Here is a 9,936-nt window from a genome sequence, read left to right on the forward strand (position 1 = left end):
AAAAGACAGTAGCAGAGAGGCAGTGGTGAAGACAAAGCTTCTACCAGTACATATGGAAAAGTTAAAGAGTCTGAAACTTTTCATAAAATGTATTTAATTATTTTACTCTGAGATTATGGCCTCTCAACAGTTTTTGTGTTAGCATGTTCTTTCTTTTATGAGTTGATGGTAATACAATAAAGAGTTAGTAAGTTGGTTTGTAATGTTATTATCATCAGTTTTAATGACATTGTAGTGGTCTGGGAAATCTCAATGGCTGCCTGAGAGGTTAAGAACCCTTATTGGCTTTGGAGTCAGAGTCTAGGCTTAAACACTACTTTGTGTCTTTGGGCAAGTTACTTAAACTTCTGGGCCTTAATTTCCTCATCTGAAAATAATAATGCATGCCTCATAGAGATTAAAGAAGATAATGAAAGGCACATGCTTAGTAGAAGGTTAAGAACACAGAATTCAATAACATTAGCTTTTATTTTTATTAATATAAAGATAAAAGGAATTTATTTGTATTTGGGTACCAGTTAAGGTGAGTAGTAAAAGCCTAATGTGTGGGAGTGAGTTTTAGGCATTGGCAATTTGGCAAACATTTAGGGGGACTGGGTTGATTTTTCTCTAGTGTAACTGGCAAAGTGATGGACTTGGTGGCAGATTCATGTTTAAATCTCAGCTCTGCAACCTCCTAGCATAGTGACCTTGACAGTTGACTTTGGACCCTCATTTGAAAGATACACAGGGTTCTTTAGAGGTACTATGTTAAGTCATGAGTAACAGTAATGACCCAGCACAGTGTAGAGTTGTTGGCATAATTAATCCTTACAACAACCCTTTAAGGCAGGTTCTATTAATATTATTATTCCCAGTTAAATATAAAATGATCAAAGATAAGCTTAGTTGAGAGAGTGGCCTTTGAAGCTACTTGACTCTCTTTGAGGGATAACGATCCTCTTATGGAGACATTCTTTTTTTTTTTTTTTTTTGAGATGGAGTCTTGCTCTGTCGCCAGGCTGTAGTGCAGTGGCCCGATCTTGGCTCACTGCAACCTCGGCCTCCCAGGTGGACCTCGTGATCCACCCACCTCGGCCTCCCAAAATGCTGGGATTACAGGAGTGAGCCACCACGCCTGGCCTGGACCTCTTAAGGAGACATTCTGATGATGCTCATAAGTGAATTAGATCTTGGAGGAGATACAATGTGCAAAGATAATGGCATCTATTTGGAGATGGAAAACTTTTTCCTAGTGTTTACATTCTTAATTTGTGTTCCTAACAGGCCACAATTTGAATTTGTTGAATTGTTTTTTCTTTTTTTTGAGACAGAGTTTTGCTCTTGTTGCCCAGGCTGGAGTGCAATGGTGCAGTCTTGGCTCACTGCAACCTCTGCCTCCCGGGTTCAAGCAATTCTCTTGCCGCAGCCTCCCAAGTAGCTGGGATTACAGATGCCCACCACCACACCCAGCTAATTTTTTTTTTTTTTTTTTTTTTGAGACGGAGTCTCACTCTTGTCGCCCAGGCTGGAGTGCAATGGCGTGATCCTGGCTCATTGCAACCTCTGCCTCCCAGGTTCAAGTGATTCTCCTGCTTCAGCTTCCCGATTAGCTGGGATTACAAGTGCCCGCCATGACGCCTGGCTAATTTTTTGTATTTTTAGTAAAGACGGGGTTTCACCATATTGGCCAGGCTGGTCTCAAACTCCTGACCTCAGGTGATCCACCCGCCTCGGCCTCCCAAAGTGCTGAGATTACAGGCATGAGCCACCACACCAGGCTTTTTATATTTTTAGTAGAGATGGGGTTTCATCACATTAACTAGGCTGGTCTCGAACTCCTGACCTCAGGTGATCCACCTTAGCCTCCCAAAGTGCTGTTGAATTTTTATATATACACATAGTAAGTATTTATTTATTTATTTATTGAGACAGAGTCTTGCTCTTGTTGCCCAGGCTGGAGTGCAATGCTGCCATCTCGGCTCACCATAACCTCTGCCTCCCGGGTTCAAGCAATTCGCCTACCTCAGCCTCCCGAGTAGCTGAGATCACAGGTGTGTGCCACCACGCTTGGCTAATTTTGTATTTTTAGTAGAGACAGGATTTCTCTATGTTGGTCAGGCTGGTCTTGAACTCTTGACCTCAGGTGATCCGCCCGCCTTGGCCTCCCTAAGTGCTGGGATTACAGGTGTGAGCCACCGTGCCCAGCCCATAGTAAGTATTTAATGAACATTTGTTTGCTGAGTTAGAATCCGGTTTGGAACTGACATACATTCCAAAAATAAATGTGCTAAGACACCATCTCAGCCCTCCACTATCAGGCAGTCTCTTAGGGGAGACAGACACGCATCACATTGGAGGGAAGTAAGCTTAGGAGATATACTTGAGTGCTCAGAGTTGGAGCAGCAGGCTGGGGGTAAAGGGGTAGGGTCGAGGAGGGGTGGCTAGGGAAGTTTTTTCAAAGGAACTGTCTCCAGAACTGAGTGTTGAAAGCTGAGTAGTCATTGGCTGAATGAAGATAAGATGAAGTGCCTTCTAGGCCAGAAGTTGCAGAGTGTTAGCCTCCATTTGGTTGGCAGATGTGTTTTGATTACCCACAATTTAATTACTTGCCAACATTAAGAAACTGGAAATTTTGCATAAAGATGATGATTTCTGGTTTCTCTTGAAAAAATGGGAAGATCTGAAGACTCTGGGCCCACATTCCTGCCTGGCCACAATCGCTGGTACTGTGTATGGGTTATTGTCTTTGAATGGGCCATCTCACTAGAGTCAAACCAGAAAACTGAGTTTTCCACTCCTCTTCGGTAGCAGGCCTAAGAGGCAAAGAAACAGCATGACATTTATTCCCACACCTGTTTGGTGTTGCTCGGATGTAAAGTTTCTGATGTCTACCATCTGAAAGGCAGAAAAAAAAGTGATTAAAAATCATCATGAAGCACATGGGATGCGGTGACTCACACCTGTAATCCCAGCACTTTGGGAGGCCGAGGCAGGTGGATCACCTGAGGTCAGGCATTAGAGACCAGCCTGACCAACATGGAGAAACTCCGTCTCTACTAAAAATACAAAATTAGCTGGGCGTGGTGGCACACACCTGTGATCCCAGCTACTTGTGACACTGAGGGTGGAGAATCACTTGAACCCAGGAGGCAGAGGTTACAGTGAGCTGAGATTGTGCCATTGCACTCCAGCCTGGGCAAGAAGAGTGAAACTCCATCACACACACGAAAAAATAAATCATGAAATAAATAAATGGCTAATTAATTGTTTTAAATGACAGCAGAATAATCAGGATCATCAGGAAGAACTCTTCCCTTTTTTCAATTAATTTTTCAGCTCAGATGAGGTGTTGTTGTTGTTGTTTTTCTAGACAGGACCTTACACTATCAACCAGGCTGGAGTGTGGTGGCACAATCATAGCTCATTGCAGCCTTAAATTACTGGTCTTAGGCAATTCTCCAGCCTCAGCCTTCTGAGGAGCTAAGACTACAGGTGAACAACTACCATGACTAGCAATTTAAAAAAAATTTTTTTTGGGAGGCCAAGGTGGGTGGATCATGAGGTCAGGAGCTCAAGACCATCCTGGCTAACACAGTGAAACCCCGTCTCTACTGAAAATACAAAAATTAGGCAGGCATGGTGGTGGGCGCCTGCAGTCCCAGCTACTCGGGAGGCTGAGGCAGGAGAATGGTGTGAACCCAGGAGGCAGAGCTTGCAGTGAGCCAAGATCGCGCCACTGCACTCCAGCCTGGGCTACAGAGCGAGACTCTGTCTCCAAAAAAAAAAACAATAAAATTTTATTTTTGTAGAAACAGGGGTCTCACTATGTTGGCCAGGCTGGTATCAAACTCCTGACCTTAAGTGATCCTCCTGCTTCAGCCTCCCAAAGTGTTGGGATTAAAGGTGTGAGCCACTGTGCCAGGCCAAAGGGCAATTTCTTTTATCATAATCTGTCTAAGGCCTAAATTTGAAATTTGCATGCTTTAAAACAATGATCCTCAAGCTTTGCTGATTTTTAAAAATACTGAGACCCAAGCCATATCCCAGGCTAGCGATAGAACCTCTGCAGGTGAGACCCAGCCATCAGAATTGTTTTTTAAAAGTCCCCAGGTGGCCAGGCGTGGTGGCTCACACCTGTAATCCCAGCACTTTGGGAGGGTGAGGTGGGCGGATCACGAGGTCAGGAGATCGAGACCATCCTGGCTAACATGGTGAAACCCCGTCTCTACTGAAAATACAAAATGTTAGCCGGGCGTGGTGGCTGGCGCCTGTAGTCCCAGCTACTCGAGAGGCTGAGGCAGGAGAATGGCGTGAACCCAGGAGGCAGAGGTTGCAGTGAGCCAAGATCGTGCCACTGCACTCCAGCCTGGGGAACAGAGCGAGACTCCATCTCAAAAACAAAAAGTCCCCAGGTGACTCTAATGAGCAGCTAATTTCTGAGAACCAGAAGTCTAATACGTCTGCCTTTTCCTCTAGGCCTCCCTACAGCGTTGGCTCAGCTCTAGCTACTTGGAAGGTCGTGGCAATGCTGTCTCAGAATGTCCATTTCTAGAGTACAGGGAAGAAATTCTAGCTTGACGTCCACGTGCATTTGTCTGTGTTTCAGAGGAAATTCCAGTTCTAAACTCTTGGAAGAAACAATTTCTCGGCATGCTGAAGAGACTTGCTGTTTTTTGGCACCTGAAACATTTTTACCTGAGGGTTCTGATTATTTAAATAATTGGTATGCTATAACTATTCTGGCTGACAGAAATGTGGTTTAATGTAGATGAGTTGTAAAAACATGTGACAAACATGCTCCAGGCTAAAAATATCTGGATTAAAAAAGAAAAAGAAAAAAGAAGAGGTGGGAGAAGAGAGAGAGAGGGAGGGAGAAAGGAAGAAAAAGAAAGGAAGGAAGGAAGGAAGGAAAGGAGGGAGGGAGGGAAGGAAGAGGAAAAGAGGGGAAAGCAGGCAGGCGAGCAACTAGCTCTCTGATTTTATTCCACTGACTTATTTAACATTTTAATCAAGTTTCTTCCTTTGGAGTAGCAATTTAGTGAATATGGCACGTTTTCAGATGTCTGGGTTCTTTTGGCTGACTGACTTACATAAAACTTTCAGTTACTGTGCACAATAATGTGTTGTTTCAGCATAGACCAAAACAATTTTTCATACAAGTATTTCTTTGAAAAAGAATTGCTGAAAAATATCCCGACTACCTAAACTCAATCTGTACTTTTAACCAAGAACGCTGAATTCTCTAGTCCCTAAGAGGAAATATCAGTGAAAATTGTAGCCTCTGTCTGCTTATAGTAATTCATTGTAACAATACTTTTGGCCATCACACAAATGGATCATTGACTAAAAATAAGGAACAGTGAAGACTTCCTGAACTTTTTTTTCCCTTTCTTAGTCATTTCATGTCTTAGAGCTAAAGTTTCTTTCTGTGAGATTTAAAACTAAAAATATATGAGTTACAAATTTAGCAACTGTAACTTTTTTGCTAAGACATAATATTTGGATGCAGCTCTTATTCTGGGGCAGATCACACACTTTGATACTTGAAGAAAATGAGTCAAGAACATGTTTTACATTGGGGAAACTTGGCAGTCATTGGTTAACTAAAGAACTTTTGAAGCTAATCAGAATGTTGGCTTGCCTTTAGCTTTAAAAATGATTTTGTTTTAACATATGTTAGCTGAAGCAAAAAATAATACAGTAGGAGCTATGCGTCTATCAGAGTGACTGACAGATTGAAATTTTCTAGAAAAATAGATTATTTTCCCTCAAAGACAGTAAAGTTTTGGTTTTCAAAGTCAATCAGAAAACTAACAATTTGGGCAGAAGAGGAATCAGCTTCTCTTTTTGAGGCAGTATATTTCTAATGATTTTTATGGAGACTATAATAAGGATCAGGAAACAAAGCTTGATATGGACATGTTTTTAGCTAGCAGATTGAAAGGAAATAATGGCATGAAATAAAGTTTTTTTTTTTTTTTTTAATGCTGACAGAGTTCTTATTTCTTTTTTATTGTCTGGAATAAAATTGATAAATGAAAAAAATCTGTAACAGTTTGGTTCTCCAATACTAGCCATTTTTTTTGGTTAAAACTTTGTCATAAGGCCAGGCACAGTGGCTCACGCTTGTAATCCCAGCACTTTGGGAGGCCGAGGTGGGCGGATCACCAGGTCAGGAGTTCGAGACCAGCCTGACCAACATGGTGAAAGTCTGTCTCTACTAAAAATACAAAAATTAGCCAGGTGTGGTGGTGCACACCTGTAATCCCAGCTACTCAGGAGGCTGAGGCAGGAAAATCACTTGAACTCGGGAGGTGGAGGTTGCAGTGAGCCAAGATCGCACCACTGCACTCCAGCCTGGGTGACAGAGCAAGACTCTGTCTCAAAAAACAAAAAACAAAAAAATACAAAAAACTTTGTCATAAACATGTTTATATGTATTTTATATATATAGGAAGGTGCAAGGTTTTATAGCAATCTTCTAAATACTCACTGATGTATGCATATATGGTATTAATATTAAATTTCAATGATAAAATTTTCTGATATTCAGGTGTCAATACAAAATCTGAAATGTAATAAGCACCATAGTTTATTTTAGCAATGCTGCTTCTAAGACTACAGAGGCAAACTACTTAAGAAGTCACTTAAGACATTTACATATGTAAATATGTTAGCATTTTTGATAAGGTAAGGGAAAACTCCTTCGCAAATCTTGCCTGCCTTATAGTCTTAAATTGCTCTTTTTTAAAAAAGGTATTCATGGGCTCAAGTCAAAAATGATTTCGTACGTGAAAGAAAGTTTCAAATGCAAACAGCACTTTTTTATTCCTACTCTAGGTGTGGAATCTCATCTGGATGTTCTCTGAAACACCTGGATAATTTTTGTGTCATTTCTATGGCAGCCTTCCTTAAATGTCCTGGGGATACCTTTGTCTTCTCTCTTCTCCCTGAGAGCACTATGCACTTTTTAAGGAATGATACTGTTGCCCCTATTATGCAATGTTCTTGTCATGTCAAGACTCTACGCTTTTTTTTGCCTACGTGGAATCACTTCACTAGAAAACCCTCTTTCTCTTTTCTCCATCTGGCTAACTCCAGGCTCAATTTAGGTGTCATAAACTGCTTTTCAGGGGAGCCCTCCCTGACCACCCCTCCCTGAGAGACGCCTGGATGAGTACTCCCTCTCTGGTATTTTCATAGCACCTGGGTCTACTTTGTGCATGTTCTGCACTTGCCTATTGTAATTCGCTTTATTTTGATAAAGGCTGTCTTGTTCACGGTCATATTCACAGTGCCCCAAAAAGTGCCTGGCATTAGTAACACTCAATTAATATTAGTAAAATGAATAAATAAATGAAGAGCCTAAAAAACAAATTCTTAGATGATAGAGGTATACCAGAGCCATCCGTTTAAAAACAAGAGTGAAGCTGGGCGTGGTGGCTCACGCCAGTAATCCCAACACTTTGGGAGGCTGAGGCAGGTGGATCACCTGAGGTCAGCATTTCAAGACCAGCCTGGCCAACACAGTAAAACCCCGTGTCAACTAAAAATACAAAAAAAATTAACTCGGCATGGTGGCAGGTGCCTATAATCTCAGCTACTTCAGGAGGCTGAGGCAGGAGAATCGCCTGAACCCAGGAGGCAGAGGTTGCAGTGAGCTGAGATCGCGCCATTGCACTCCAGCCTGGGCGACAAGAGCGAAACTCTGTCTCAAAACAAACAAACAAAAAAAGCATGTGTGAAATCTGGCCAGCGATGCCAATTGACGGTCTAGCCCCCATCCATGGGAAAGGGAATGAAGACACATCAGCGGCCTGCACATTTAGCTTTGGAAACGATTTCCTTTAAATCTATCTCTCCCTTTCATCTCCATTAAAGAGACTCCCTGGATCCATAATAGACAAGAATATAAAAGCATCATTCTCTTTCTCATCCCATCCTGTTTACTCAGCAAGCCCAGCCCCTGCTTTTGCCTCAGCCCACATGTTCTCTATTAATAAGAGTTGGGAGAGGCCAACCTCACCCAGCACAGTTTCCCCCCTTTCTTTTCTCCTCAGGGAGGCCTCAGCCAACTGCCACTACTCCTGAGTGAAAGGGGTTGCCTGCTCTTCGGACATTCTGCGGGAGGGTGAAGACAAAGGTGAAGTCTCAGCCTCCAGTGTCTCTGAGACTCAAATTGCCTCAAGTGCTTTCAAACCAGCAAGCAGCTCATTTAGAATTTGGGGATAAGCCATGGCCCTCATTTGGGGAAATTTAGAGGCACATTTGAAGGAGTAAACTCATGTACTATAACTGGACATAGGGCCAAATTCTGTCTTTGGAAAAGTCAGTGAAGCAGACACACCCTGTGCCCTCTAAGTGAATTAATGTACTGTGTTCCATTTGAGAATCATTTCTCTCTTCATCTTTAATTCCTGCCCTGAGGAGCCATCTGTACTTTGAGGGTATGTGCACAGGATCACTCACTGAGGACTGAGGACCTTCATGCTCAGCCCTCGAGATGAATAACCCTTTCATACACTGTGCGCTCCCTCTGATTTTCTGACTAAACCAGACCTTAGTGGGGTGTAGAAATCTGTAACAGCAAAAAGGTTCACACAAATGTAAAAACAAAAAGCAATGGGCGATTTTCTTGTTGTTGTGGTAGTGGGGGTTGTTTCTTAACCCTAAAATGGCATATATTAATCCAAAACACAATACTGTTGTCTTCAGGATCTCATGATTACCTTTGACAAAGGAAGAGTAAACATTCAAACTGTTTTAGGATTTTTGGGATTGAGGAGAAGGGATTGGATTAATTCTTTCAGTGGTTGTGAAGTCCTAGAGTCTAGGAAGAATTAGTAAAGTGAATGGTATATCTCCCTCTTTTCAAAGGCTAAGGCCAAATGTTTGATTTGAAAAAACAAAAAACAAAAACAAAACCTAGGCTGGGCATGGTGGCTCATGCCTGAAATCCCAACACCTTGGGAGGCAGAGGCTGGATGATCACTTGAGGCTCTGAGTTCAAGAACATCCTGGGCAACATAGTGAAACCACATCTCTACCAAAAAATTACAAAATTAGCCTGGTGTAGTGGCATGCATGCATAGTCCTAGCTACTTGGGAGGCTGAGGCAAAAGGATCAGCCCAGGAGTTTGAGGTTGTAGTGAGACATAATTGGGCCCCTGCACTCCAGCCTGGGTGACAGAGAGAGACCCTGTATCAAAAACAAAAACAGAAACAAACAAACAAAAATAAAAACAATTAAATAGGTGGTTCTGGGAAGAGGCTTCTTACAAAAAGAAAAAAAAGAAGAAAAAAAATAGTTAGAACCATGTTATCCATCAATATGATTGGCAGTCCGCTATACTAATCAATGGGCTTATTTACATTTGAATTTCTCTTCCTTTTTTTCCCTTTTTTTTTTTTTTTTAGACGAAGTCTCGCTCTTGTCTCCCAGGCTAGAGTGCAATGGCGTGATCTCGGCTCACTGCAACCTCCACCTCCCAGGTTCAAGCGATTCTCCTGCCTCAGCCTCCCGAGTAGCTGGGATTACAGGTGCCTGCCACCACGCCTGGCTAATTTTTGTATTTTTAGTAGAGACGGGGTTTCACCATCTTGGTGAGGCTGGTCTCAAACTCCTGACCTCAGGTGATCTGCCCGCCTCTGCCTCCCAAAGGGCTGGGATTACAGATGTGAGTCACTGCACCTGGCCTCTCTTCCTTATTTTATATAGTCTTTTGGGGACTTTTTCCTTTAAGATTTTTCTCTGCTCGACACAGTGGCTCATGCCTGTAATCCCAGCACTTTGGGAGGCTGAGGCAGGAGGATTGCTTGAGCCCAGGAGTTTGAGACCAGCCTGGGAACAAAGTAAGACCCTGTCTCTACAGAAAGTACAAAAATTAGCCAGGTGGCTAATTTTAGTGGTTTGCACGTGTAGTTCCAGCTACTCCGGAGGCCGAGGTAGGAGGA

The sequence above is a fragment of the Pongo pygmaeus genome, chromosome 2 (genome assembly GCF_028885625.2).
Source record: "Pongo pygmaeus isolate AG05252 chromosome 2, NHGRI_mPonPyg2-v2.0_pri, whole genome shotgun sequence".
Lineage (NCBI taxonomy): Eukaryota > Metazoa > Chordata > Mammalia > Primates > Hominidae > Pongo > Pongo pygmaeus.